We start from the raw sequence: 27,583 nt of genomic DNA, 5'->3' as shown, positions 1-27,583 counted from the left end.
CCTGCCATCTGACTTAGTCCCACATTATGTAGATGCACCAGTAAAAGACTTAACGATAGGACCAGAATCTATTGCAAATCCAACCCACATTGATAAAGGGGTAAAATCATCTTTGCTTATAATCTCTTGGAATATATCGGGGGTAAGTAAAAATCGGAGGGACCCAGAATGGGCAGAATATATAGATTCGTGTGATTTCTGCCTTCTACAAGAAACCTGGGCAATAGACATACCCCATAGGGCAGGATATAAAACCTATGGTATCAGGGCTGCCCAGTCAAGTAGGGGTTGACCCTCGGGGGGTCTCATTATATGGGTCAAAGTCACGCTGAAGATCAAGATCAAAATAATAGAAACAGGCTCATTGGACATTCTGGCTCTGAAAATTACAAATGCAAAAGAGGAAGAATGTTATTTAATTAATGTCTATAATAGACCCTCCATGCACTCTAAAAAATCCCCCACTATTGAAGTTTTGGATGATTTTTTAAAAAGGGTGGTTGGTGAGGTTCCAGTAATTATGGGCGGAGATATCAATTGTAATTTCGAACCCGTCCTGGGACTTGTGGATATCCTTGAGGAGGAAGATCATGCAAATAACATCCCTCAACTTGAGAGTACAAATTTTGTCAACTGCTCTGCATTGGTCGTACAATTGGTAGGACTAACGGTCGACCATAACCTTAGGGCATGTAATGGCCGTTTTCCCTCCGATCTTTCAAAACGCCCCACTTTTGCAAGGTCCGATACCACAAGTAATCTGGATTTTATATTTGTTTCACTGCGTATTTGGCAATGTATGTTGGACTTTGTGGTGTCTAATAGGGGTGAAAGTGATCACTACCCATTGGAATTGTCGGTTGATGGTACTTTGTTCAGTGAACCCCCTTTTCAAACACTAATTGAGGTTCCTAATCTGAATTCACATGATGTGCATCATGTCAGTAACAATAGGCGAGTGCTGAAATGGTGCCATGTACTCGAACATGGTAATGCACTGGCAAATGTATACTCAATCTTTGACTCAATTTTTGGGTCCCTAGATGATTATTCACTCTCACCCAACTGTTATGATAGATTTATTGAACTCCACCATATACTTTTCGAAAAATTAAAAATATGTTTGACAAAAATGCCAAAGAAAAAACAACAAAATGTGAGGATGGGGTGTCATGGAAAATTATGGTATGATCACTCATGCAGAGCAGCCAAGAGGGAACTACTGTTGGCAATAAAAAACAAATCGAAGGAGGATGCTAGAGTAGCTAGGGAACTCTATAAATCTACCCAAAAGAGCTCAAAAAGGAGATGGGAGGAGTCGATCTGGGCAGAGATGTTGACTGCAGCCAAAGTGAAAGATAATGTTGGGTTTTGGAGGTTGGTGGCCAATGGGTCTCATGCAGGTAGAGTTGTGAAGGATGTTTTTTTAGATGAGTTGACATGGGTAAACCACTTTACATCCCTCTACAAACAATATGATAATGGGTCTGATGTCACTCCCTGGTCCTCCCCACCAATCGTGTGTATGAATTTTACAATCGACGAGACAGAAAGAGCAATTGCTGATCTAAAAAGTAGCAAAGCCCCCGGCCCCGACAAAATACCAGGTGATTTGTATAAACATGAGGTCGAAGTTTGGGCTCCTTACATAAATCACTTATTTAATGCCCTGTCTAGTAAATGTCAATTCCCAGACAGTTGGCGTGCTGCGGAGGTTGTTCCCATATTTAAAAAGGGCAGCAGGTTTGTTCCGTCGAACTATAGACCGATTAGTCTGATGGACATCCTACAAAAACTCTACTCTAAACACCTACTGTTTCGGATGAACGATTGGCTTGAGGAAAAAGCTATACTCACCAAATTACAAGCCGGTTTTAGGGGTAAGACCAGTACCATAGACCAGGTCTTCAGATTTTGTTGTATATACTGGAAGTATGTACATATCAGGAAGGGTCGCTTGTATGTCGCCTTCGTGGATCTGAGGGCGGCTTTCGACCTTGTTCCGCGTAATTTGCTCTGGAGGTCACTTAGTGAAGCTGGTCTTCCTGGATGTCTCCTGGCCCAAATAGTCCACCTACATGATGGGAACGTGGAGAAGTGTGGCTCAGGGGTTAGAGGCAGCAGACCCGGAAGCTGAGATCGGTCCTGGACCAGGGTTCAATTCCCCGCCTCGGCGGGGTCTTGGGCTAAAAATTCCATGGACTCGATAATTCTCGCCCCGGTGCCTCCTCGACTCACGGGTTCACACTCTGCGACTCTGGGCAATAGCTTGCTTAATCTCCACAACGGCCCCTCGCGGCTGGATGCCTGACTTTCACCTTGTGGATACCCTGCTATCTCACAGGGGAATACCAGGAAGGGTTCCCTAAGCAAGCGCCGGGAAACCCACTGCGGGTAGCTGTGCGCTATATAAGCTCAACTACATTTACATTTACATTTACAACCATGCCAATATTAGGTGGGGACCGGAAGGAGAACTGACACGCGATATCCTCATAAAGCGTGGAGTACGCCAAGGATGCGTTCTGGCCCCCACTTTATTTTCGCTTTTTGTTAATGATATCCCTGACCATTTGAACAGTTGTGCAAACGATTCACCAAAACTTAATGGGGAGATGGTGCCTGCGTTACTTTTCGCGGATGATACCATCTTGATATCGCAAACCAAGAAGGGGCTCCAAGCCCTCTTGAATTCTTTTAGCACATACTGTATGAAGAAGGGCCTAGAGATAAATGTTAATAAAACCAAATGTATGGCTCTAAATCCACCCAAGCCTGACAGGGGGGCCTTAAGTTTGGACGGTCAAGTCCTGGAAACAGTGGATAATTTTTCCTATCTGGGGTTAGTGTTAGATTCGAACCTAACCTGGAAAGATCAAATTGAGAAAAGCAAGATGTCCTATGCCCATAATGTTAGACCAATTATCAGCAAACTAAATAATTACTCAAGTAAAAGCGTTACACCTGCACTTGAGCTATTTAAATTCAAAACTCAGTCTGCTGCCCTCTATGGGGCTGAGATATGGGGGCCTTGGTCTAAGGACAGCTTCTATGGACTGGATAATAGATTCATGAGATCAATCGTAAGGGTCCCCATAAGTACACCTTTGATACCACTCCAAATGGATCTGAATTTTAGAAGAACTGATAACTATACAATTTTAAGACCACTAATGTTTTGGGTAAGAATATGGTCTACCCCCGAACTAATCGACTATAGGAAAGGACTTCAGGAGATATTGGGTCTTGATTCTCTGCATTCCATTGTATGGCTTAAGCATATTAAAAGATGGTTTCTTATGCTGGGCTTACCTCAGTTTTGGGAATGTCCGGAAGGGTTACCGTTTAATGCTAAATCTATGGTGAAACAAGTATTTTGGTCCTTCATCTCCATTCGCCTAGCAAATGGTAATAATATTGGTTCCCTTACCCAAAACTTCCTAAACTTCAAGGAAGAGCGTTTTTTTGAGGCATTTTTGGATGAGATTGAGCCTCCGCTCGCGAAGTCTCTATTCTTGAAGTTTAGGTATGGGAATCTCATGACGAACAGTAATGTCGAACGCTGGTCTAAGAGAAACGGGGATGGGGTTGACCCTACACAGGGGAAGTGCGCAATGTGCCCAGGCTCTTATATGGAAGACGAGAGACACATTCTTTTTTTCTGTCCAGCGTACGATAAAGCAAGGAAAAAATGGGTTAAACCTCTGTGTAACACCATAGGAATAAGAACATGTTCCCAGGCCTATAGGATTGCAAAGACTAATACCCTACAAACTGTTGTATTTAGCATTAGTAGATTTCTCCTCTCAGTTTATTTTTCTAGAAGGAAGGTTGGTCAACCATTATGAGTAGTCAAATTATGCACATACTTCTCTAACCAAAATGGTGTATGACTTTGTCCCTCGTTATCAAATGCAAATGGTGACAAATGTATCCTTGTGTATACATATGTATACTTATTCTGTACTGAAAATGGTTTTAACACTTTGTATATATGGACATATTTTAAATTGTAGTATGCAATATATGTGTTGTATGTTATGCTGTATGTTTTATATGCATCTTTTATTGCTGGATCAGTCGAAATAAAGAACAAATTGAAATTTAACAAACAAATGTGCTCCTGTTTATTAATCTGTCCTACATTACTGTATTACAAAAGTATGCAACTAAAGTGTTTCCAGGGACAGTGCGTTATTGGTAGCGCTATATTTGACCAATATCCTATCATGATCACATTCTATGTATTTTTCATTCACTTTCTTACATGTTAGGTTGCTCTTTTTTAACCATATAGCACCCCTTCTCTTAATGCTCCTACTATCCTCAATTGTCCTCCTTCATTTCTTGACTGCCCATTCCTGGTAGTGAAACAAATCATCCTTCTCTTTAAAAAAAATTAAAAAAAATACGGCATCATTTTCCAATTTATTTCATTGTTCACTTAAATAACTGTCCACTCAAGTTGACTGTTATTTTCGTTTTCTTAATCCTCCTTCTCCACCTTTTAAATTCCATTCTCCACGCTTCCTTCAGGAAATTTCTTATTTCTTCACTTAATGGACCCTCTGTTTTTAGGTCAAGTCTGGGCAGCGCATGGCTGTTCTTCGAGGCATGCTGTATTAGAGTATGGACTTAAAGCTCCGCCCAGTCTCCGTCCATATTTTTCATTGACTTCTGTCATTGTCCTTTCTAAATGCTGGCTTCCAATTTATTAATAGGCTTGTTAGTCCCTCCTTAGTACCGCCATATCTTCATTTGTTACCTCCCCATGACGACTGGCCCTTTTACTTCTGTTGCTACACTGGATGCTTTATTTAGTCTGTAAGCACTATTTTCATTAATGAGTTTTGTCCTAGTGCAGGAATGACATGCTTTCCTGCAAAATTCGCACCATGCAGGCTTTTACTTTGCAAGCAGCCCAGGACAACGGCGACCGGTTCTTTGCAATACAATCGGTCTCGCATAATAAGAGTTTGAGCTATTGGCATTTAAAATTACAATGCCTTTTATTTATGTGTTAATTTTACAAACAGATAAATAAATGACATTGTCATTTACAATGCCAATAGCTTAAACTCTCCCAAATGCGAGACCTATTGCATTGCAAATGCTTGCTATAGTTATTTTCCATTGAATGTTTATTGTGTGGCAATAGAGAATAATGTTTTTACATATTGCATAGGGTTTGTTTAAATGTGATTACTTGTAATAAAGACTGACAGAGTGGACCAGCTGAGGGGACTGTGCACCATTTCGGGTGAATATGTGTAAATATTAGCAATCGTGCTATGTATATGCAGTGTACGTGTGTTGATGGCTCAAAGAGACAAGTCTCTTGTTGTAAGTGTACAAGTCCCTGCTGTCAGTATGTTGCACATCTCTTATGGTGAATTCATCTTTTTCAGTGGTCGGTAACAGGCGACTCATGTGCTGACTGACATGTTTCAGTAGTGAGTAAAATGCATGTCTCTTCCCTGTGCCTTTTTAGTGGGAGATTTTGCTTTTATTGTCAGTGTCTGTTTCTAGTGTCAGTTGAAGGTTTTTCCCTTGCTGTTTGTATCTATAATCTGTTCCCATAATCAGTGCAAGATTTTGCACTTGCTCTTGGTATCTATTTCCGTGGTCAGTGAGAAGTTGCAGCTGTCAGCTCTTGATGTCAGTGCCTATTTCTGTGGTCAGTAGGAGGTTTTGCATCTTGCTCTCTCTATCTATTTTTGTGGTCAGTGAGACATTTGTGCCGTTAGCACTTGCCATCAGTGCCTGTTTCTGTTGTCAGGCGGAGGTACTGCTCTCTGCATCTATTTTTGTGGTCAGTGAGAAGTTATTGCCGTTGGCTCTTGCCATCAATGCCTCTTTCTGTTGTCAGTGGAGGTACTGGTCTCTGTATCTATTTTTGTGGTCAATGAGACGTTATTCCAGTTAGCGCTTGCCATCAGTGCCTGTTTCTGTTGTCAGTGGGAGGTACTGCTCTCTGTAACTATTTTTGTGGTCAATGAGACGTTATTGCAGTTAGCACTTGCCACCAGTGCCTGTTTCTATTGTCAGTGGGAGGTACTGCTCTCGGTATCTATTTTTGTGGTCAATGAGACGTTATTCCAGTTAGCGCTTGCCATCAGTGCCTGTTTCTGTTGTACAGTGGGAGGTACTGCTCTCTGTATCTATTTTTGTGGTCAATGAGACGTTATTGCAGTTAGCGCTTGCCATCGGTGCCTGTTTCTATTGTCAGTGGGCGGTACTACTCTCTGCATCTATTTTGTGTTCAATGAGACGTTTTTGCTGTTAGCTCTTGCCATCAGTGCCTGATGCTGTTGTCAGTGGGAGGTACTGCTCTCTGTATCTATTTTTATGGTCAGTGAAACGTTTTTGCCATTCACGCTTGCCATCAGTGCCTATTTTGGTTGTCACTGGGAGGTTTTGCTCCCACTATCTGTTTTTTGGTCAGTAAGAAGCTATTGTTGTCAGCTCTTGCTAACAGTGCCTGTTTCTGTGGTCAGTGGGAAGTACTGCTCTTGCTCTCAGTATCTTTTCCTCTGGTCAGGAAGAGGTTTCACTCTCTCTGTGTCTGCTTCTGTTGTCAGAGGGACTGTTTGCTCTTGCTGACAGTATCACTTTCTGTGGTCTGTGGGATGTTTTGCCCTTGATTGCAGTGCATTTATTTCTGACATCAGAGGGAGGTTTTGCTCTTGCTGTAAGTATCTATTTCTGTGTATCGTGAGACATTTCATGCTTGATGTCAGCATCTGCGGTTAGTGGGAGGTTTCGCCTTTGCTGTATCTGTTTCTATGGTCAGAAGAAGATTACGCTCTAGCCGTCATTATCTCTGTCCATGATAAATAGGAGTTTCTCTTTGAATACATCTTTATACAGTAAATAAAAAGAATAACAAAGGGTCTAGGACCATTATCACCAGTTCACAACACGTTTGGCAGTGGTTATCTCTGAATAGGAGAAAAAACAAAATACCTATTATACCTGCGCTGATCAGGACCGTTTAATTATAAATTATATATATATATATATATCGTTATATATTAATCAGTCAGAGCGAGTGTTACATCTCAACAGAAAAGAAGAAAGAATACTTCCCTCTGTCCCTTGCACGCCTCTTGGGGACATTAAACGATACATCTAAAATAAATTGTGCCTCCACAAACAATTTAGCCACAGCCTTGTACTGAACCATGCATTTCCCATTTTCTTCCGCCAAACGTTCTAGTGTCCCCTCTCCTGTTTCCTCCTCTTTTAGGTAGTGCGATATTCCCAACAACCTTCTGGAGCCTGAAACTAATTGAGCAGCTGCATTTAGGGTTTCTCGTAGAGGGGCATATGGATGCCATTGAGTAGAGTTTTGCCATAGTTGAGTCTCGCAAGCACCAGAGATTATACCACGTTTTTAGAAGCTTCGGGAGAGAGAAGTACTTAATTCCTCTTAAAAGTCTTATTTTGAATTGGGCCCCTTTGGCTAAAAGTGGGCATGAAGAGTCAGGGTTTTGTTGAGAATTAATCCATGAGATATGTTGTTCTTTGGCCAATCATGCCAAGATTGAACCAGAATATGGCAGTGAGGCGGGCATATGAGGCGAAATTCAGTTTTTATAGAGTTAATTTAAAATGAAGTGACATCCACAAATGAAGGTCCTCCTTTGTATTTGCAACATCTGAGATGTCCTATGGGGATGAGACATTCAAATACAGTTGGGTGTCATGGGCTTAAAGATGGAAAGAGATGTTGGATTGCCTCAGAAGGGGGCATAAGTGTTCCATGTACAGATTTAGGAGTGTCAGGGAGAGGACAGATCAACTCCTTGTTGAAGGAGTGACTAGTCAAATGGGAGTATTCGAGCTTTGCTGGAAGCGGTTGGGCAGTGCCAGTATTATTAGAGGAGGAGGACGACCGATAGTGTTGAATGCTGCAGACAGCTCAAAGCTACATCCATATTTGAGGCCAGATTGGAGCTCACTAAAGATGTTATTTTCTTTCAAGTGGTGTTGCTGGTTCACCACAAATTTTCTGTGCTTTAGCTCTGGCGGAGATATTAGACAGTGAATTGTACTTGTTCATGTCCTCAGAGTCTGTACTCCGCTTTTTAACCTGACACGTGATAATTTTGGGGGTTTTCCGGAGCATATGAAGTGTGAGGGAAGAACTGATAAGCTTAGTTAGGAATCCAGTGAAAGCAAAACTCTTCGATATTCTTTTCAGGAAAAGCATTGAAGAAGTGAGCAGATGATTTGAGGTTAGTGATTATGCTGTCGCGCAGCGAGAGCCCTTTTGTATGGGGGTTGGAAAGCTGCTCATACGCTCGTGCGTGTGAGCAGCTTTCCGCGACTGCCATTGGCTTTCGCGTGCTTTTAAAAAAAAAAAAAAGCCAGCACGCAATTGGGCAAGGTTGGGCGCATGTCCTGTCTTTGCTCCGCCCATTCCCGACGGTGGATTGCACGCGCAGGAGCGCGCGTTCGCCTCGCTGCCGTGCTCCTTAGCCCCCGCTCCTGTGTGGTGCGCGCGCAGCTCCCTTGCACCCGCTCCTCTGTGTTTGTTAGGATCAGATTCCGCGCTCTCGCCTTCTTTCTTGGGCTCTCCGGGATAAACCCCATGTCCTCACCCACGCATTTTGCAGTAAAACTGTCTCTTAACCTCAAATAAACATTGACTACACTACTGCCATGGTGCAAGGCTTCTATAAAACTATGTTATTATTTCACTTCCTATCCACTGTATTTCATGGCGGTAAAACCGCATAAGTCAGACGCTGTCAGTTCGACAAAGTAACACATCTGTGTTGCGCTACCATGGGTGCCGCGGTCACCACCTCCACTGGCTCGCAAGGATGAAGGCCCCCAGTGAAACCTGACCTGGGCTAGAACCGCCATCAAAGACACTCGCGGCTCCCGAGTGCCCATGAGAGTGCGCCAGCCCGGCAATCCCCCAAGGCGGGGGACCGAGCGCCCTCCCCCAATGTCCCCCGGGCCTGTGTGCGGCACCGCGATCTGAGGTGCGCCCCCCACTACTCCAGGACCAGCACGTCTTCTCTTTCCCTCCCTCCTCCACCCCCCACTCTCTCTGCTGTTCCTCCGCTCCCTCAAGTGCTGTGTGAGATGCAACAGCTTATTTAATTATTTTTATTTCTTTACTCCGTGAACTTGTGAGACTGCGAGTCACCATCACTGACATTTTGCACATTTTCCCTTTGCACAAATCGTATTCCATAGTGTAACTGTTGACACTGTGTGCATGTTCACCGTAGAGCCCTGATGGACGATAATGTTAAAAGAATCACATCACAGTGGCCATTTTGTGAGGGAGATAGAAATGATCAAACAGCAAAATATGATTTTGCCTGGTGCTCCAAAATTTAGTTGAGGAGCAATGCAAACAAAGGATGACTGGGGGAGGGTACTTGTCAATTGCATTTGTTTTATGGTGTTCGGTTATATGAGGAGGTATGCTTAATTAAGGTTCAGGCAGAGACCACCGAGGCATCTGCTTTCCAGGCCCTCACCTGCGTCTTCTCTTTCCCTCCCCTCCCTCCTCCACCCTCACGCCACTCTCTCTGCTGTTCCTCCACTCCCTCAAGTAGCAGTTGATGGATTATGTGGCAAATGATGCAAATCTACAATTATGCAAAAAATGCAGCGGTCGCACAATCCTAGTATAATGCCCTTCTTGAATAGGCTGCATTACTAAAGTTTACCCCCATAAAGTACTGTTATGAAAAGGAAGTCACTCAAGGAGATGCTGTTTGTGTTGCTACTTGTGAATTCAAAAGGCGTACACAGAAATACTGCAGAGCAAAGGGCCAGTACTTTTGTTACAGCTTTAAAAAAGCCTATACATTCACAGATACTTTTTTGGACAGTTGATAGCCTAAGGTCTGTCGTGGGTTACATAAAGATTGCATGCATTAGCTTTCGGGGTCACACAGATGTTGTGTTACCAGTATTTGTATAGCGCGCATTTTGCCTCGCGCATGGTCCTCATGGCGCTTTTAACGGTTGCGTGAATTTCTCCATTGTTCTGGAGTTTCCATCACACAGCAGTCTGGTTTTTAGGTCTCGCTGGCGTTGCAGGGCAAAGCACTGCCGCCAACGAGACTTATAGCCGCCTTGCTCCCTGCCAAGGGAGTCAGAGCAGTGAGCGAGCAGCTCCAGACCTGTGCACGAGCCGACTCAGGTCCATGAATGCGCGGGAACGTCAACGTGCACGTTAACGCACATCACGCTCCTGTCCTCCCACTTCTCTGCCGAGGCGCGCTCCAGGCCGACTTGCGGTGTGCGTCACAGCGTGTTCTAGCGTTTCTGTGGCCGGAGGTAGGTAAGTGAGGGCCGGGGGGATTTGTTTGCTTGTTTATTTTGAGAGTGAGCGTAGTACCTGCACTTCTCAAGAGGGACGTAATACTTTTACTTGAAGAGTGCCGACACTTCTCAGAAACAAGGAGCAACGGGGTACCTGCACTTCCATTATTGTATATTTTAGGCACGGTCTAGACGTGCAGGATGTATACAGTGTTGGAAATATAAAATCACAGCTTCTCACTAGCCCAGACTGCCCGTTTGCTACAGACAAGCGGAGGTACTCTCCAATTAAAAGAACTGAACCTCTGCTGAGAAGTACTGGTCCTCTCCCTTGCAAGTTAGAGGGGTGCTCGAGGGTACCGGCCCCTTCAAAGCATGTGGTTATTCCCCCAGTGGCAAAGCCATGTACGTTTTGATAATCTTTGTGTCAACGCCAGGGATACAACTACCACGTTATTTACCCACCTGACAGGAATAGGAGCGCTTCAATACAGACTACAGGCGATGCTGCGAGTGACTGCAGAACAAAGCCGTGGCTAGGTTCTTTTTGCTGTGTGGGTTGCCGGCAGTGTCCCTGTTGGTGGGTGTATTGATGAGTTTGGACATTTTAGAGATTACATTAAAACATTGATTAGACTGAAAATATATTTGTTCGTTAAAGTTTCTTAACAGTTTCATCGAGTCGTCTGCATGTTGTGTGTGTTTAAGTGTCACTGTGAAATTGTGACTTTACGTTGTATAATTGAAGTTCTCGGGTGTATCAAAGTCATGGGCGAGATTTTTGTTAGGGAAATGTATGGTTTTCTACTATCGTTTCAGAATAAAGCATAACACATCTCCGGTTCAAGACCACAACTTAAATCTTCTGAAATTGCTCAAATATTGTGAGCTAACTCCTCACTCCCGGAATGCAAGACTTGAGCTCACGTGCTGTCACAGATGACCTCACCAGTGGCACCGCCCAAGATACTACATCAGCAAAACTGCAACAGCATTATCAGTTTATAGATATTCCTGCATCTGATCCATACAGAAACTCGTGTGCCATTGAAGTGAAACATTGAAAATAGTAATTTTATCTGGTAAAATGCACGCATTGCATTCATTCGCATGCAAATGGTCACACAACAGGTGTATTGTTTGTAGCTTCAGTGGTAACTCCGGAGTTGTCATAAACAGTGCCTGACGTAATGTGTGTGGTCAGGGCGGGTGCACTGGGGGCGCTAGGGAGTGAGAAACGAAAACATAGCTACCTGAAGAATTACAGTACTTTTTAGGTTTGGCTTAACCTATTTATATGCCAAAGCTTAATGCTAGTAATACGAGTTGTGCGATGCAAAGTGCGATTGTGGGCTTTGTGGTCATTTGGGTGCAAGGTTTTAGCCTCTGGTCCCTATTTTCTACATATCTGCCGGTTTACTGGTATGACGCTAGTAAAAGCAAGTTCTGCCTGAGAGCTTGCCAATGAACTTGCCTGATCATGTTAGCAAGAAATTCATTTCAAAGCGCCCTCACATCATTTGTCGCATTATAAACACGCATTCACAAAGCCAGTAGGCCTGGCCTTCTCCAGCTGGCGTGATAGATAGATTTTTCTTTTATTTCTTATTGTAAACAGGCAAGAAAAAGGTAACCAGCATTTGCAATGCAATAGGTCTTGCATTTTCGCGAGTTTGAGCTATTACCATTGCAAATAACAATTCCTTTTATTTTTGTTTTCTTTTTTAAAACATAAAGTGCATTGTCATTTACAAAACCAATAGCTTAAACTCCAGTAACTGCGAGACCTATTGCATTGCAAATGCTTGTTTTAGTTTGTGGTGATGTGTTACAGGTATTATGCTGGGCATGTTCAGGGGGCGGTACAGTTTACCATTCTCAGTTGGCCCATATTCACACATAATACATAATACACTACACTCTATAGGTCTCCATTACTAAAAATTCGAGTTATTAGTGTTGCATTATTATTTGCTACGCCAAAAACTCAAACTTTTACTAATGCGAGACCTATTGCATTGCAAATGCTTGTTTTAGATGTAATCAATTTGATACTTGACCAGAAATATTTTTTATGTGAGGGGATGCTATGCATATTTGTTTCTATGATGGATAGGTCAAGGCTGATTAACAATTTTTTATTTTTTTATTTAAGCAATTTGTAGAGCGCACAAATACCCGTGGGTGTCTCGGCACTGCGGACTATGTAGAAGACCAGTAACCAGGACCAGGTGGTTATTGGTTAAAAAGCCATGTCTTTACTAGTTTCCTAAAGGCAAGCACGGTAGGGCAGGTTTTAATGTGAAGGGGAAGGGTGTTCCACAATTTAGCTGTGGCACCGGTGAATCTTCTGTCACCCCAGGACACTTTTTTTGTTTGAGGGACCTTCAAGAGGTTGGCTACTGATGAGCACAAGGGTCTGTTGGGCTTGTAGACACACAAACCCTTCTTCAAGAACTCTGGTCCACTGTTGTGGATGGCTTTGAATGCGATGCAAAGTGCTTTGAATTTAATTTTGCTTCCTAAAGGTAGCCAATGGAGTTTTTGGACTACCTTTGAAATAGGTTGATACTTAGAGGTGCTTGTTAGCATTCTAGCGGCCGAGTTCTGCACCATCTGTAGTCTATTTATGACCTTCTTCTGAGCATTAAGGAAGAGGCCACTACAATAGTAAATTTTTGACATTACTAGGGTACTGATAAGGGTTTTTCCGGCACTGGATGGAACGAATGGTAGGAGTTTTTTTATCATTAAGGGTATGAGGAGACCACTGCATCGGCATGAAATGAGAAAGATAGCTTGTCATCAAACAAGACACCTACATTTCTGACTTTTGAGACTGGGGCGGTGGTGGTCCCAAATTGGCTGGCCACCAAGTAGGGGACCATGCAGGAAAAAGATTACCAAGAATCGATACCTCCATTTTATCAGAGTTTAACTTTAGGCAGTTGTTGGCCATCCAGGTACTGATGGCCAACATTCCGTCATGAAAGCTGGCTGCAATTGATCCTCCGTCGTTATGGATTGCGAGCACCAATTGTGTGTCATCGGTGTAAGAAGTCACACCCATCCCGTGGGTTTTGGTAACCCTAGCCAAGTCTGACACATAGATATTAAATTAGGTTGGACTCAAAGATGATCCTTGTGGCACACCACACGGGAGGGCAAATGGGGAGGACTTAAAGTCGCAGAGACTCACTAGCTGTGTGCGGTTAGAGAGAAAAGAGGCCAGTAGATCTTTAGCCCCATGTTTGATAGCGATGGGTAAGACACGGTCGATCAGTGTAGCATGGTCGACCGTGTTAAAGGCTGCTGATTGGTCAAGTAACACTAGAAGAGCAGTACCACCTTGGTCTAGTACTTTCCTGATTTCGTCTGATGCTTTAATGAGGGAAGTTTCTGTACCATGGCCTTTTCTAAAGCCGAATTGCGTATTGTCCAGTAAGTTATCCTCAATGTATTGGGCCAGCTGTGAGTTCATTCATTTCTCAAAGATTTTTGTTGGAAATGGAAGGCTAGTTTTTTGTTTCTGCTGGGTCAAGGTTCTACTTCTTTAGCAGCGGCTTGAAGATAGCCTTTTTCCAAATAGGAGGATAAATGCCTGTTTGAAACATGGCATTGCAGATATCTGTTTGGTTCGGAGCTATTGGATCCGGAATCAATTTTAAGACTGAAGAGGGGCAGGGGTTGGTGGGGGAGCCCGATTTGATGGTGGAGATTAGGTCCATGATATATTTTGGTGAAACTTGACTGAATTTCAGGAAAGAAGGGGTACCTTCTTCATTGCCAGGGGCAGCCGTCCAGGGATCGGCTTTTGGTTGCGCTGCAACTTTGTCATATATTTTGCTGACCTTCTCTTGAAAGAAACTGGCCAGTGCGTTGCAAAGATCTTGGGTGGGAGCTATTGGGGAATTCGTCACCGACCCTGACAGTTTAGTAACTACCTGAAACAGCTGCTTGGTGCAATCTTGGGCGGATTCTATCTGACTAAGGTAGTATTTGATTTTCTCCAAGATGATAAGCTGTTTGTACTTGGATAAAGCTTCCTTGGAGGTTTTTTTTTCAGTGATATTGTAGTCACTACGCCAGCGTCTCTTGAGGTTCCTGCATCATTGTTTTTCAAGTCTAAGTGATTCAGAGAACCAGGGGGCCGAAGGAGCAGATCTATGTTTGGAAGCATTTGTAAGTGGTACTAGAATGTTGAAGGTGTTGTGAAGCCATTCGGAGTAATTAGATGACAGGTACAGGGTCTAATGTAGAATCATAGTTAGTAGATGACAAGTGTGTTTTAAGGAGATGCTGATCAATGCAACTCCAGGCTTTAAACTGGGAGGGTGGGATTGCACTAATGTGCGTAGGGTTGGGTCTTTTTATCTGAATGTCAAACAGAGCTGCCCAATGGTCAGTCCAAACTAGAGGCATGGTGTTATTTAAAGAGATTTGCTTATTGCTGGAAAAGAGCCCGTCCAGCGTGTGACCGGCTAAATGTGTGGGGCTGGTTACCAACTGGAGAAGGTCCACAGCCTCAAGTTCTGCAATGAGGGATGAGGTGTCATTATCATCAAGGCTCTCCAAGTGAAAATTAAAATCCCCCAGTATGGTGAAGTCAGATTCTGCCGCTAACGGTTCTAGTAAGCTGCCTATGGTAGAGAGAAATTCCACTCTAGAGCCTGGTGGACGGTAGAGGAGGGTTCCTTTGAAGGTTTGTGAATGACTAAGTGTTATCGAGAAAGTCACGGCTTCACAAACCGTGGAGGCATTATCTCCGTCCTAACTAAATATTTGTAGCGATGTAAGACTGCCAGTCCGCCTCCTTTTTTAGTGATTCTATCGTGTCTAAGTAGGCAGTACCCGTCACGGGTCGTGGTGCAGAAATCTGGTGCAGACGATGGATCACCCCAGGTTTCTGTGATAAATAGTATGTCTAAATTTTGGTCCTTTAAGAAATCCCATATTTCACATGTATGTTTGGGAAGGCACCGTGAGTTTATAAGGGCTAGGTGAGTATATTCATGATTTGTTTGCAAGGTATACATCTCCGATGGTGCTGGTTTATTGTAAGAATCGAGATAAAAAGAACAATTGGAGCAGCTAAAAGAGAGGTGAGTTGCTAATGTGCAAGTGTGTAGATAAGGACAAGAATGTAATTTGCTCACAAGGCGAATCTCTTTCAGCTGGTTACTAGAGTATTTTATCCTGATATCGGGTACTGCTGATGTAGAAGAGTCAGGGTTGCTGGCCCTGGGCCTGGTCCTGGCGCAGACGGGCTTGCCTTTGGCGCGCTGGCGACGCGCCCGCAGCGCATTGCGACAGTCTTCTGATTTTGTACGGCAGGTATCAGCTGCTAGTCTGCTGACCTGCGGAAAGTAGCAGTAGATTCCTCACTTCTGGTGTATGCGATGCCTTCCCTCCACACAATCTGAACATTCAGTGGTGGACCGGGGAATACGCAAGTGCACAGAGTAAGAGGTGAGCCGATTAGATCAAGTCAAAATTCTAAGTAAAATGCAACGAGAATAAAAACAATGCTGATTAAAGGTGGCAAGCGCGATTCTCAGGAGCCCTTTACCAGGCGCTCCTGAAAGTACTCACTAGTGCTATGGCTGCTGTGTTCGCGCGCATCTGCTGCGTGTTGCCTGCGCGTCTTGTTTTCGTCAGTCAGATTCCTTCTGACATTGGTGAGTTTTTGGATACCGAGGCAGTAGCCTCATTACTCCACTTTCATTTTGAATTTTTTTAGTCGCTGTTTAGGTTGTCTTATTGATGTGTGACGCTTTGTCACAGTTGAGGTTGTATCACAAGGTCAGCTCCGTGATGGCCGCGGGTAGCGGTCAATTGAGTTTGCAGAATTGTCAGCATGTTCCCTCAAAGAGTCTCGTCTTTGTCTATCTAGTACCTTCTGATAGTGTTGAATTTTGGGTGCCTGTCGAGGCGATTATGCCGTCAGACAGCCAAAGGGTATTGGTTGCCTGCCGAGGCGATTATGCCGTCAGGCAGTGATGAGTTTTGCGTACCTGCCGGGCGTTTGCCTTCAGGCAGTGATGAGTTTTTGGATGCTACGTTGCTGTTTAAGTTTCGCAAGGTTAGCACTTCAATGGGACGCGGGTAGCGGTCAAATGGGTTTGTAGAAATGTCTGCGAGTTGGTTTTCCTTTTGATCTAATCCTTTGTAGAATGTCCTCTTGAGTTTGAGAAGATGGTCGTCCAACATCTCAATGCCTAGGTCTCTGTGGAGGTCTGCTGTTCGTGTGAACATAGGTGCACATGCTGTAATCCGTAAGGCCTTGCTCTGTAGTCTCTGTAGGTCTTTCCGAAGCCGCGGGCGGCAGCCACTCCAAACTGGTGAAGCTTATGTCATAATTGGTCGAATTATTGCGGTGATAGTTCGCACCTTGCTCTGCATGGGCATAGATTTGGTCTTCAGGAGTGGATATAATGCAGCCAGTTTGGCTGCTGCTTTCTGGCAGGTCTTCTCTATGTGGTTTCTCCAGCTGAGTTTAGAGTCCAGAGTTACCCCCAGGTAGGAGCTGCTGTTTTCCCATTTGATCTCACCCCCATTGAGGAGGATCTGTGGATGTTTCCTGTTCAGCTTCCTGGTGAATAATGTTGCTGTGGTTTTGCTTGTGTTCAGGGTGATCTGCCAGTCGCTGTACCATTCGGAGAGTCTGCAGAGCGATGTCTCAAGGTTCTTAGCCACTTCTTTGTCACTGAAGGATTGGGAGATGACTGCAACATTATCTGCTTAAAGGGCAAGATCCGTCTTCTTTAGGTCAGGGGGGATGTCGTTTGTGAATATGTTGAAGAGGAATGGTCCTAGGATTGATCCCTGAGGCACTCAAGCAAGAATTGGGCGTGGCAATGAGCATTCTTCTCGCACAGCCACGTGAAAGGTCCGTTTTGACAAGTAGCTAGACAACCGCTTGACCAGGTAGCTTGGAAACTTGAGCTTGATAAGTTTGTAAAGCAGTCCCTCATGCCATACTCTGTTTTGCGACAGTCTTCTGATTTTATAGGGCAGGTATCAGCTGCTAGGCTGCTGACCTGCGGAAAGTAGCAGAAGATTCCTCACTTCCGGTGTATGCGATGCCTTCCCTCCGCACAATCCGAACATTCAGTGGTGGACAAAATTCAAAGTAAAATGCAACAAATCTATTTCTATAGTCAGTGGGAGGTTTCACTCATGGTGTCAGTATTTCTATCATCTACGGAAGTGTTGCTCTTACTGCCAGCATCCATGGTTCATTAAAGGGTTCATAATTGTTGTTAGTATTTTTTGCGATGGCTAGTGAGAGGTTTCACTTCTGTGCTAATTACAGGTCGCACTTCTAACTACTTTTTTGCTGGAAGAATGAGGAGGGCAGCTTCCCCCAGTTATCTCACTACTGTCCTCAGATTAACTTAAAAGAAAATGAAGGGACACCGGCAAGACACCAAAACTAACTTAGCACGAATCGACGAAAAAAATAGTCAAAGTTGAGGTTACCATGAAAGAGGAAAGCGCAAACATGTAATAGTTCGTTACATGAAAAACCTCTACAAAAAATAAGCACTCAATACTCATGGGACGAAGCAGAGAAAAAATACTAGACAAAGAACAGTGGAAAACAGACTCGACCTTTCTTCCCAAGTCCCATGTGATAAAAGAAGGTAGGGAATGAGGTGCTTTATGCAATGAAATCAATAACACCGATCCTTGACTATCAGGGTTACTACCAGGCCAATGTTTTCTGGCCTGGCCACCATTTTTAAATCAAGGATGTTAAAAATATTGGGGAAAGCAGTGAAATCTGGTGCATCTCCCTTCTGAAACATAAGTCTAAATCAGCAAACGCATAAAGAAATCAGTTGAAAAATATTTAAGCACTGCCTAATCTTCTCAGAAGGACTATTAGAGCAAACATACTATGTTAAAAAGTATCCCGATCGTCTTGCAAAAAATATTTTTCTCATACCAGCTCTTGGCTGTTCCAAAATAGCAAAACGTAACCAAAGGTCTGGAATTTTTTTCATTTCAACCCTAGTGAATGTTGAGATGCAAAGAGTATCTGAAACTGATCCTTTATATAGTGTGGAAATACAGAGCCTTCCCCATATGCCCTGGAAGTGGTTAGCCTCTATACAGTATTGGAAAGGTAAATGTTTATAATGGTACTTCCTGGTAGATCTTGCAGTCTAAATTATCCTCTGGCCGACAGAGAGATCACCACTCCTTTTTGGGTTTCGCCTGCCGAAAGGCTGCGCTCTGCGCAGGTTTTCAGCGCAGGTGAAATCCTTTGTTGACTATAAGGAGTTCGGGAACATCCCCCGGCTCTCATTGGCTAGCTCCATAAATGGAGGCTAGCCATTGAGTGCCGGATCTGTCCGTCAAGGCCGGACCAGATTCGGGGGCGTTCCCGAGATTTTTTCCCTGGGCGGAGTTACGTTTTTTCCGTTCCCTCCCCTTTCACTGAAAGTGATTTCAGATGCGCTGTCCATTCCCGCCCCCTCTGCTGCTGTCCTGCCTTGTGTCCCTCCTCCCGCCGTCCCCCCTCCCCCCTCCTCGCTGTCCTGTTATGGCCCGATCGAGTGGCCACCTCGATTGTTAACTAACTGAAGAGCCGGTGCCCACCCGGCATTGCCCCGTGTTCTCACCGCTGCGGCCCGGGGCCTGAAAGTGATCAGAAGCTGAAGCGAGAGAAACGAAGGGGCCGCGACCTGATTGGTCCTCTGTTGACAGGAGGCGCGCTCTGATTGGCCGTTTGCAGTAGGCCTGTCCTGAGAGCCGCGCTCTGATTCGATGCCTTGCCCGCAGAAGCTGGGCGTGTATGGAGGCTCGACGCAGGAGCCGCGACCGGATTGGGCCGCAGCAGTGGAGCCGCCCCAGCGAGGATCCGGAAGCCGAGTCAGCCGTTCGACCCCGTCCTTGCCGAGGGAATCTCCGAAGTGCCGGGTAATCACCGCCGGGTCCGGGGAGAAGAGGAGGAAGAGTGATGGCAGCTGGACTGCAGGGCCCCCGTGAGCGGAGGGAGCCCTGCGGCGAGAGGAGCGGCCTTCAGAAGCGAGCGGAGGGGGCGCGAAGCACATTGCCGGTGCCTGCCCCCCCCGTGAGGCTCCCCGACTGGAGGGAGAGCCCCGAGTGAAGAGAGAGCCGCCGGCCGGTGAGTGAGCCGACGAAAGGGAGGGGCGCCGGGACACATTGCCGGTGTCCGCCCCTCCCCCGCAGTAGCGCGAGCTCGCGTTCCTTGGGTGTGTGAAGCCACGAGGGCTTCAAGGGCGGCCCCGGTTGGCAGTGGGTCGCCCCAACGTGCACAGAGCCCGGAGAGGCTCCCCGCCCCATTTTTTTGTATTTAGAGCCCTGAGAGGCTCTGGGGGGCATTTGGTGAAGTAAATGGAGAGTCAGGGCGGCCCCGGATGGCAGTGGGTCGCCCCAACGCTGAAGAGAGCCTGTTGAGGCTCAGAGGGGCCATTTTTCAGGACGTCGAGCCCCAGAGGGGGGCTCCAACGACCCCATATTTATAGCTGGTGAATGCTTTTCCCTCGCAGCTGAGGTAAGGGGAAAAATGCTTTTATATATATATGTATGTTGTGTGCGTGCTGGCAGTTTTAAGTGTGTTTATGTAAGAGTGTAAATGAGTAGGCAGAGTGTGTGTTTGTATATGTATAAATATGTATGTGTAAGTGAAGGTCAAGCCCCTCCCCCGCAGTAGCGCGAGCTCGCGTTCCTTGGGTGTGTGAAGCCACGAGGGCTTCAAGGGCGGCCCCGGTTGGCAGTGGGTCACCCCAACGTGCACAGAGCCCGGAGAGGCTCCCCGCCCCATTTTTTTGTATTTAGAGCCCTGAGAGGCTCTGGGGGGCATTTGGTGAAGTAAATGGAGAGTCAGGGCGGCCCCGGATGGCAGTGGGTCGCCCCAACGCTGAAGAGAGCCTGTTGAGGCTCAGAGGGGCCATTTTTCAGGACGTCGAGCCCCAGAGGGGGGCTCCAACGACCCCATATTTATAGCTGGTGAATGCTTTTCCCTCGCAGCTGAGGTAAGGGGAAAAATGCTTTTATATATATGTATGTTGTGTGCGTGCTGGCAGTTTTAAGTGTGTTTATGTAAGAGTGTAAATGAGTAGGCAGAGTGTGTGTTTGTATATGTATAAATATGTATGTGTAAGTGAAGGTCAAGTGGAATGTAAAGGCACTTCCGCTACCCCAGGCATTTTGGTGAATTGACCTTGGAGCCGCATCTTAAGCGGACTGCAGGCCACAGGGACTAGGGTGACGCAAGCAATGCTGGAGAGCGGTCAGCAACCCGGAGAGTGACGTCAGCAGAACGCAATCCACCCAACGAGTCCCCATCATGGGGTGTGCCCTTACTTGACCCATCAGGCGTAGATAAACGTGCGAGTGTGTGCTCTGAGACCCCTGTGTATGGTGAGGTGAGCTGGGCGCCTCGCGTCCTTTTGACCTTTCTTCTTTCTTACTCCTGGCCTCTTTCATCCCTTCCCTTTTATTTCTGCCCTCTCTCTTGCTCTCCCACTCTTTTCTGCCCTCCCACTAATTCTTACACTTTCTCATTCCTACACTACCTCTGTATCCTGTCCTCTCCTCTTTGCATATGCCCTCTCAACGTGCGCTATCACTGCACACAGCCTCTCTACACACGGCCTCTCTGCACATGCCTCTCTCCATATGATCTCTCTGCACAGGTCCATGTGTAGAGAGGGCAAGTGAAGAGAAGGCATGAGTAAAGAGGGCGTGTGCAGAGAGGGTGTTTTCCGGACAGGGCAAGTACAGAGAGATCAAGTGCAAATAGTGCATGTTTAAAAGGGCATGTGTAGAGGCTATAAGTTGACCAGTGCTTATGATGAGAAAGTGAGTGCAGGTGACAACAAATCTGCAAACTCCAATGGTGTTCCTTATGTGATGAGAACACATCTGCAAACTGCTATGGTGTTGCTTTCCTGAGGCACTGTCAACTTTTTCACACATTTTTTCCTCTTTCTGTCTACATTACTACACTAATACCTGCCCCCTCTCTCCCTTCTACCCTCTCTCTTTCTTGCCCTACATCCTTCCTTCTCACTCCCTCCCTTTCCCTCTCTCCCACTCTCTCCCTTTCCACCTCTCTTCTGATCTCTTTCACTTTACTGTCCTCAATCTCTTTTATCTCTCTCCTTTGTTTCAATCTCACTTCCTTTCGCCCTCCCTCTACATCTCTCACACTCCTGCCTTTCACTCTCCATCTACATCCACATTTTCTCTACACTTTCTATCCCGCACTCCTTATCTTTTCTTTCAACACTCTCTCGCTTCTGCCCTCCTTCCTGCTCTATTCTTTCCTGACCTCCCTATCTCTTCTGCCTTCTCTCACTCTATTACCTCTGCCCTTCTCTCTACTGTTATCCCTCTCTCTCTTCTGCCTTCTTAGTCTCTACTGCCCTCCCTTTCCACCTCTCTCTTCTGCTCTCTTTCACCTTCTTGTCCTCCATCTCTCTCCTCCTTCTCCTTCCCGCACTCCCTCTAACCTGCTGCCCTCTCCTTTCTGCCTTTCTCACACCCTCCTACCTTCCCTCATGCCCTCACACTCCTTTATGCCCTTTCTCTCTCTCTTCTGCCTCTATTCCTTCCTTCCTGCCCTCCCTCTCTATCCTGCCCTCGCTTCCTTTTGACCTTTCTTCTTTCTTACTCCTGGCCTCTTTCATCCCTTCCCTTTTATTTCTGCCCTCTCTCTTGCTCTCCCACTCTTTTCTGCTCTCCCACTACTTCTTGCACTTTCTTATTCCTGCACTACCTCTGTATCCTGTCCTCTCCTCTTTGCATATGCCCTCTCAACATGCGCTATCACTGCACACAGCCTCTCTACACACGGCCTCTCTGCACATGCCTCTCTCCATATGATCTCTCTGCACAGGTCCATGTGTAGAGAGGGCAAGTGAAGAGAAGGGACTGCAAAAAAAAAGGTAATGGCAATGTAAATGACAATGCCATTTACTTCTCTGTTTTCGAAACAAAAACATAAATACAAATTTTGGCATATACAATGCCAATAACTCTAACTTTTCCAAAGGCGAAACCATTGCATTGTAAATGCTTGTTTTGCTCCTTTTTCCTTTCTTTAAAGAAAAATGTCTGCAAAAAATAAGGAAGGCTTCTGTACATGCATTTCTTTGCACAATTTTAAATCTTGACATTCTTGATTGTTTTTACCCGCATTTGGGTTTCAGTTCCTGAACCTTCTTTTTAAATACTTTTATACTTTTACATTTGCGCTGACCTTGTATTTTTGCACATTTGTTTGGTGTTTACTTACTGCTTGCACTGTTTGTCTCCGCTTCCCCGGCCCAACGCTGGTGTTTCGCCGTTTGATTGGAGGGAAGTGGACACACCCCCACACCGGCCCGGCCTGACTTCCGGATTGTTTGACTTCCGGGGAGGAGGGTGGAGCTCATATCTTTCACGCGTCTGACCAACTACTTAATCTCATGCTGAGCCAAACGTGCAGCGGACGCGCGCAGTGGACGCACCGAAGGTGCACCAAAGGCAAGCCTGTCTGCGCCCGTCCGCTCCGTGGCTGGGAGAAGGGCTGGAAATGCTGCCCAAATTCTCACAAAAATTGCGAACACATCGGAGGCACTCAAGCACCTTAATAGCAGGGGACACTGGAAATGTTTATTACCCCCGGAAAAAATAATGGGGCCCTGTTCATGCTACTATTGCAGGGCTAACCTTACCATCGAATTTCCTAGCCCCGATAACAAACCCAGCTCAACTTTTTCTACTTGCAATGCTCAACTTAAAGGAGGCCTAATTAATGCCAGATCAATGAGCAAGCATGGTCAAGATGTCAGGGACCTAATTCTAGAACAACAGCTGGACTTGTTATTTGTCACTGAAACATGGCTGAAAGATTGGTGTAGCCCAGACGTCGCCCTCCCACCCGGTTATACGATTTATAGGAAAGATTTATAGGAAAGATAGAAAGGTTGGCAGAGGATGGGGTCTGACCATTATCCTGCGGGATACGTTTATTTGTACTTATTTCGATCTGGATACAATCAAAGGAGCAGAAAGCCTCGGCTTTTGTCTCTCCCTTAATGCCTCCATGTCCTTCTCAGGAGCCCTGATTTACAGTCCACCGGATCAGAGCACCACCTTTACAGATTCACTTGGGGATACCTTGAGTTATCTCCAGCTCAAATATGCCAATTTTACCCTGTTAGGTGATTTTAACCTTCACTTAGAAGGCAGAACTGATCCAGGAACAGATAACTTTCTTCAAATTATAGAACCACTCTCTCTGAACCAACTGGTGGAGGGTCCAACGCACCAGGCGGGCCATACCTTGGATGGGGTCTGTTCCAATTTGACCTGGCTATCGGTCGACATTATCAAGGGTCTATTGTAGATAACACTGTGACAAGGTGCCTAACTTTAGGTATCCTTAAACACTTATACCAAATGGTTATAGAAACACTTGTCTAGGAGAGAAGTAAGGGTTGAACACAAGAGAGTAGAGAAAAAACCCAAAGATACCCATCAGCCCGCACAGTAGCGGTACTTCATCATCTGGGTTTGAGAAAAAGATATCTAGACACTTCCTCAGGAGAATTTCCTTGAGGATAGCTAGTATCTGATCGAATGGTCGGACCATCAACCGTAAGATGAAGAGTTTTTTTGAGGCTGAAGAGGCAAGTTGCAGTGTAAAGAAAATTGTGAACAAAAGTGTAGACACAAATATATAAAGAGGTGATTTAAAATTGCCTGTATTGATGTCTTAGAAAGTTTTATTGAATATGACCATCAAAACGGCAAAGTAAAAGCAGAGCGAGAATAGTGTTTAACAAATATACTATTCACCATAGATAACGGTTGGTCAACATGTTTCAGCCCAAACGGGCTTTCATCAGGACCTATGGCATCCACTACTGCAACGTGATAAACAGAAAAGATTATATAGACCTACCAATTTGTAAAGTAGTCTTATATCTTGGTTACCAGACTTCTCCTGTAAGACAAGAAAAAGAGAGCATCGAACACAGAAAAACAACCGTCTTAAGGACAGCGTATATACAGTGTTTATCTCAATTATTTTATATTAATTGTGTTATTTTCAACTCACCCAACATTGTAGGGAGGAACAGCCTCACCTCGCCTGGCACTCGCTCAGGACAAATTGAGGCCACGCACTGAAATGGTAGAGTCATAGAACAGTCGATAAGACTTGAATCATGGTGATGTCATAATTGGATGGTAATTACAATGACATCACATCATTCAATATTTGGATAAAAATAGAGACTTAGGCAGGTGAGCAAGGTTACTCGCTAGATGACTGAAAAACTCAAAATTCACAATCCTATTGTCTCCATTGCTGAAGTAAGTTCTAATGTAAATCTAAAAATTGGATACATATGTTAAATTCCCTCATCATGTATGATTGTATGTTCAAACTTATCTCTAGATATAGTCACAAAAAAGGGGGACAAGAGTAGAGCAAACTCCCAAGAAATGCGGAGTGTCCCCATCACAGAAAACAGGCAGAATACCTCTAGGCTTGTCTCCAAGGTAAACGTGAGACAGATGGACAAGAAAAGAAAAGGCAAGACTAGATTTTGGAAGACTTCAAAAACCGCCGGATACAGCACCCGCTTACCTCTCCGTCGTTGCCTCGGGCTGACGTCTGAGCCGAGGGGGAGGTAGCGAGGCTGTTCCGCACTAGGGAAGAAAAAGGAGCGGGGCGGACCAGAAGGAGAGCCAAACGCTCATATTAGAAGGCTGCTGATTGGTTTAGCCAGTTCTTTGCATTATCATGGAAAAGGCGTGCTGATTGGAACAGCCGATCAGCCAATGAGAAGCCAGTGTCAGTATTGTGTGGGACGCACACTATTGGTAGCAAAAATCACCGGAAAGATACCGTTGAAGTTTCCTGTTTATGCCGTCTGCAGACAGCGGACCAGCACGTAAGCCAATCGGTCAATAAAACTTGTCTCGGTGTTACAAAGAAGCGCACACTATTGATAGATGATTCCATCAGGAAGCGCCATTCAAATGTTATGGTGAAATCATCTGAAGGCAGCGGACCAGCGCGTAAGCCTAGAGGTGTCTCCAAAGGGCGAACGCCCACTGGATACGCTGTTACATCTTGTGGCAACTCTTATCCGGGTTGTAAACGCGGACTGCTCATTTATATATAATAGATGTTAAAGCTTTATGTAAAGAGTTTATTATATATTATGACCCTTGGCAATTAATATAAAAAATATTTAAAAAGCACAAGGATGGTTTCCTAATTTGATGCTCTGGACAATACATGATGTCAAGCTCATGCGCTCTACCAGAGTGCATCTCTCAGTCAAAATGGATTCTCATTATTAATCCAGACTCTCAGCAGCGCACACATACAAATGTGAGTTGTGCAGGTATGTAAGCCCGGTAGCGCTGCAAATCAAATGATGATATCCACAGTTTCTCACTAGTGTGTGTCACCCACGTTATTTGAAATATGAGAGGTGGTCCAAGGACACCTGACACAATATCCATTTAAAGTGATGGTATTACAGATGTAAAGCACACCTACCACAAAATCCATTAGAAGTGATGATGTTATGGATGTAAAGCACATATATGTAAAGTACATATACACCTATGGCTCAATTTGTGTGAGGCAAGACTATTGTGTTATTTTTATATATCATATTTACACTGGTGCCCTATATCTGAAGCCATGGTATGTCATCGTTCAATCCCTCCCTGTCACATTTAAGTTTATAAATCCATTTCTGTTCTTTCTTCTTGCCTCACACAAATTGAGCCATAGGTGTATATGTACTTTACATATATGTGCTTTACATCCATAACATCATCACTTCTAATGGATTTTGTGGTAGGTGTGCTTTACATCTGTAATACCATCACTTTAAATGGATATTGTGTCAGGTGTCCTTGGACCACCTCTCATATTTCAAATAACGTGGGTGACACACACTAGTGAGAAACTGTGGATATCATCATTTGATTTGCAGCGCTACCGGGCTTACATACCTGCACAACTCACATTTGTATGTGTGCGCTGCTGAGAGTCTGGATTAATAATGAGAATCCATTTTGACTGAGAGATGCACTCTGGTAGAGCGCATGAGCTTGACATCATGTATTGTCCAGAGCATCAAATTAGGAAACCATCCTTGTGCTTTTTTAATATTTTTTATATTAATTGCCAAGGGTCATAATATATAATAAACTCTTTACATAAAGCTTTAACATCTATTTTATATAAATGAGCAGTTGCCACAAGATGTAACAGCGTATCCAATGGGCGTTCGCCCTTTGGAGACACCTCTAGGCTTACGCGCTGGTCCGCTGCCTTCAGATGATTTCACCATAACATTTGAATGGCGCTTCCTGATGGAATCATCTATCAATAGTGTGCGCTTCTTTGTAACACCGAGACAAGTTTTATTGACCGATTGGCTTACGTGCTGGTCCGCTGTCTGCAGATGGCATAAACAGGAAACTTCAACGGTATCTTTCCGGTGATTTTTGCTACCAATAGTGTGTGTCCCACACAATACTGACACTGGCTTCTCATTGGCTGATCGGCTGTTCCAATCAGCACGCCTTTTCCATGATAATGCAAAGAACAGGCTAAACCAATCAGCAGCCTTCTAATATGAGTGTTTGGCTCTCCTTCTGGTCCGCCTCGCTCCTTTTTCTTCCCTAGTGCGGAACAGCCTCGCTACCTCCCCCTCGGCTCAGACGTCAGCCCGAGGCAACGACGGAGAGGTAAGCGGGTGCTGTATCCGGCGGTTTTTGAAGTTTTCCAAAATCTAGTCTTGCCTTTTCTTTTCTTGTCCATCTGTCTCACGTTTACCTTGGAGACAAGCCTAGAGGTATTCTGCCTGTTTTCTGTGATGGGGACACTCCGCATTTCTTGGGAGTTTGCTCTACTCTTGTCCCCCTTTTTTGTGACTATATCTAGAGATAAGTTTGAACATACAATCATACATGATGAGGGAATTTAACATATGTATCCAATTTTTAGATTTACATTAGAACTTACTTCAGCAATGGAGACAATAGGATTGTGAATTTTGAGTTTTTCAGTCATCTAGCGAGTAACCTTGCTCACCTGCCTAAGTCTCTATTTTTATCCAAATATTGAATGATGTGATGTCATTGTAATTACCATCCAATTATGACATCACCATGATTCAAGTCTTATCGACTGTTCTATGACTCTACCATTTCAGTGCGTGGCCTCAATTTGTCCTGAGCGAGTGCCAGGCGAGGTGAGGCTGTTCCTCCCTACAATGTTGGGTGAGTT

The 27,583-nt window shown here is 44.9% G+C and overlaps 1 protein-coding gene across 2 annotated transcripts in view; it reads left to right on the top strand.

Annotated features, from left to right (window-relative positions):
* Positions 1-27,583, top strand: part of CACNB1 (calcium voltage-gated channel auxiliary subunit beta 1) — a 627,177-nt gene that overhangs the window by 229,158 nt on the left and 370,436 nt on the right. The window lies entirely within an intron of this gene.

Source organism: Lissotriton helveticus, chromosome 5_1 (assembly GCF_964261635.1).
Source record: "Lissotriton helveticus chromosome 5_1, aLisHel1.1, whole genome shotgun sequence".
Taxonomy (NCBI): domain Eukaryota; kingdom Metazoa; phylum Chordata; class Amphibia; order Caudata; family Salamandridae; genus Lissotriton; species Lissotriton helveticus.
The sequence above is the reverse complement of the archived record's forward strand: the minus strand, read 5'-3'. Positions and strand labels throughout refer to the sequence as shown.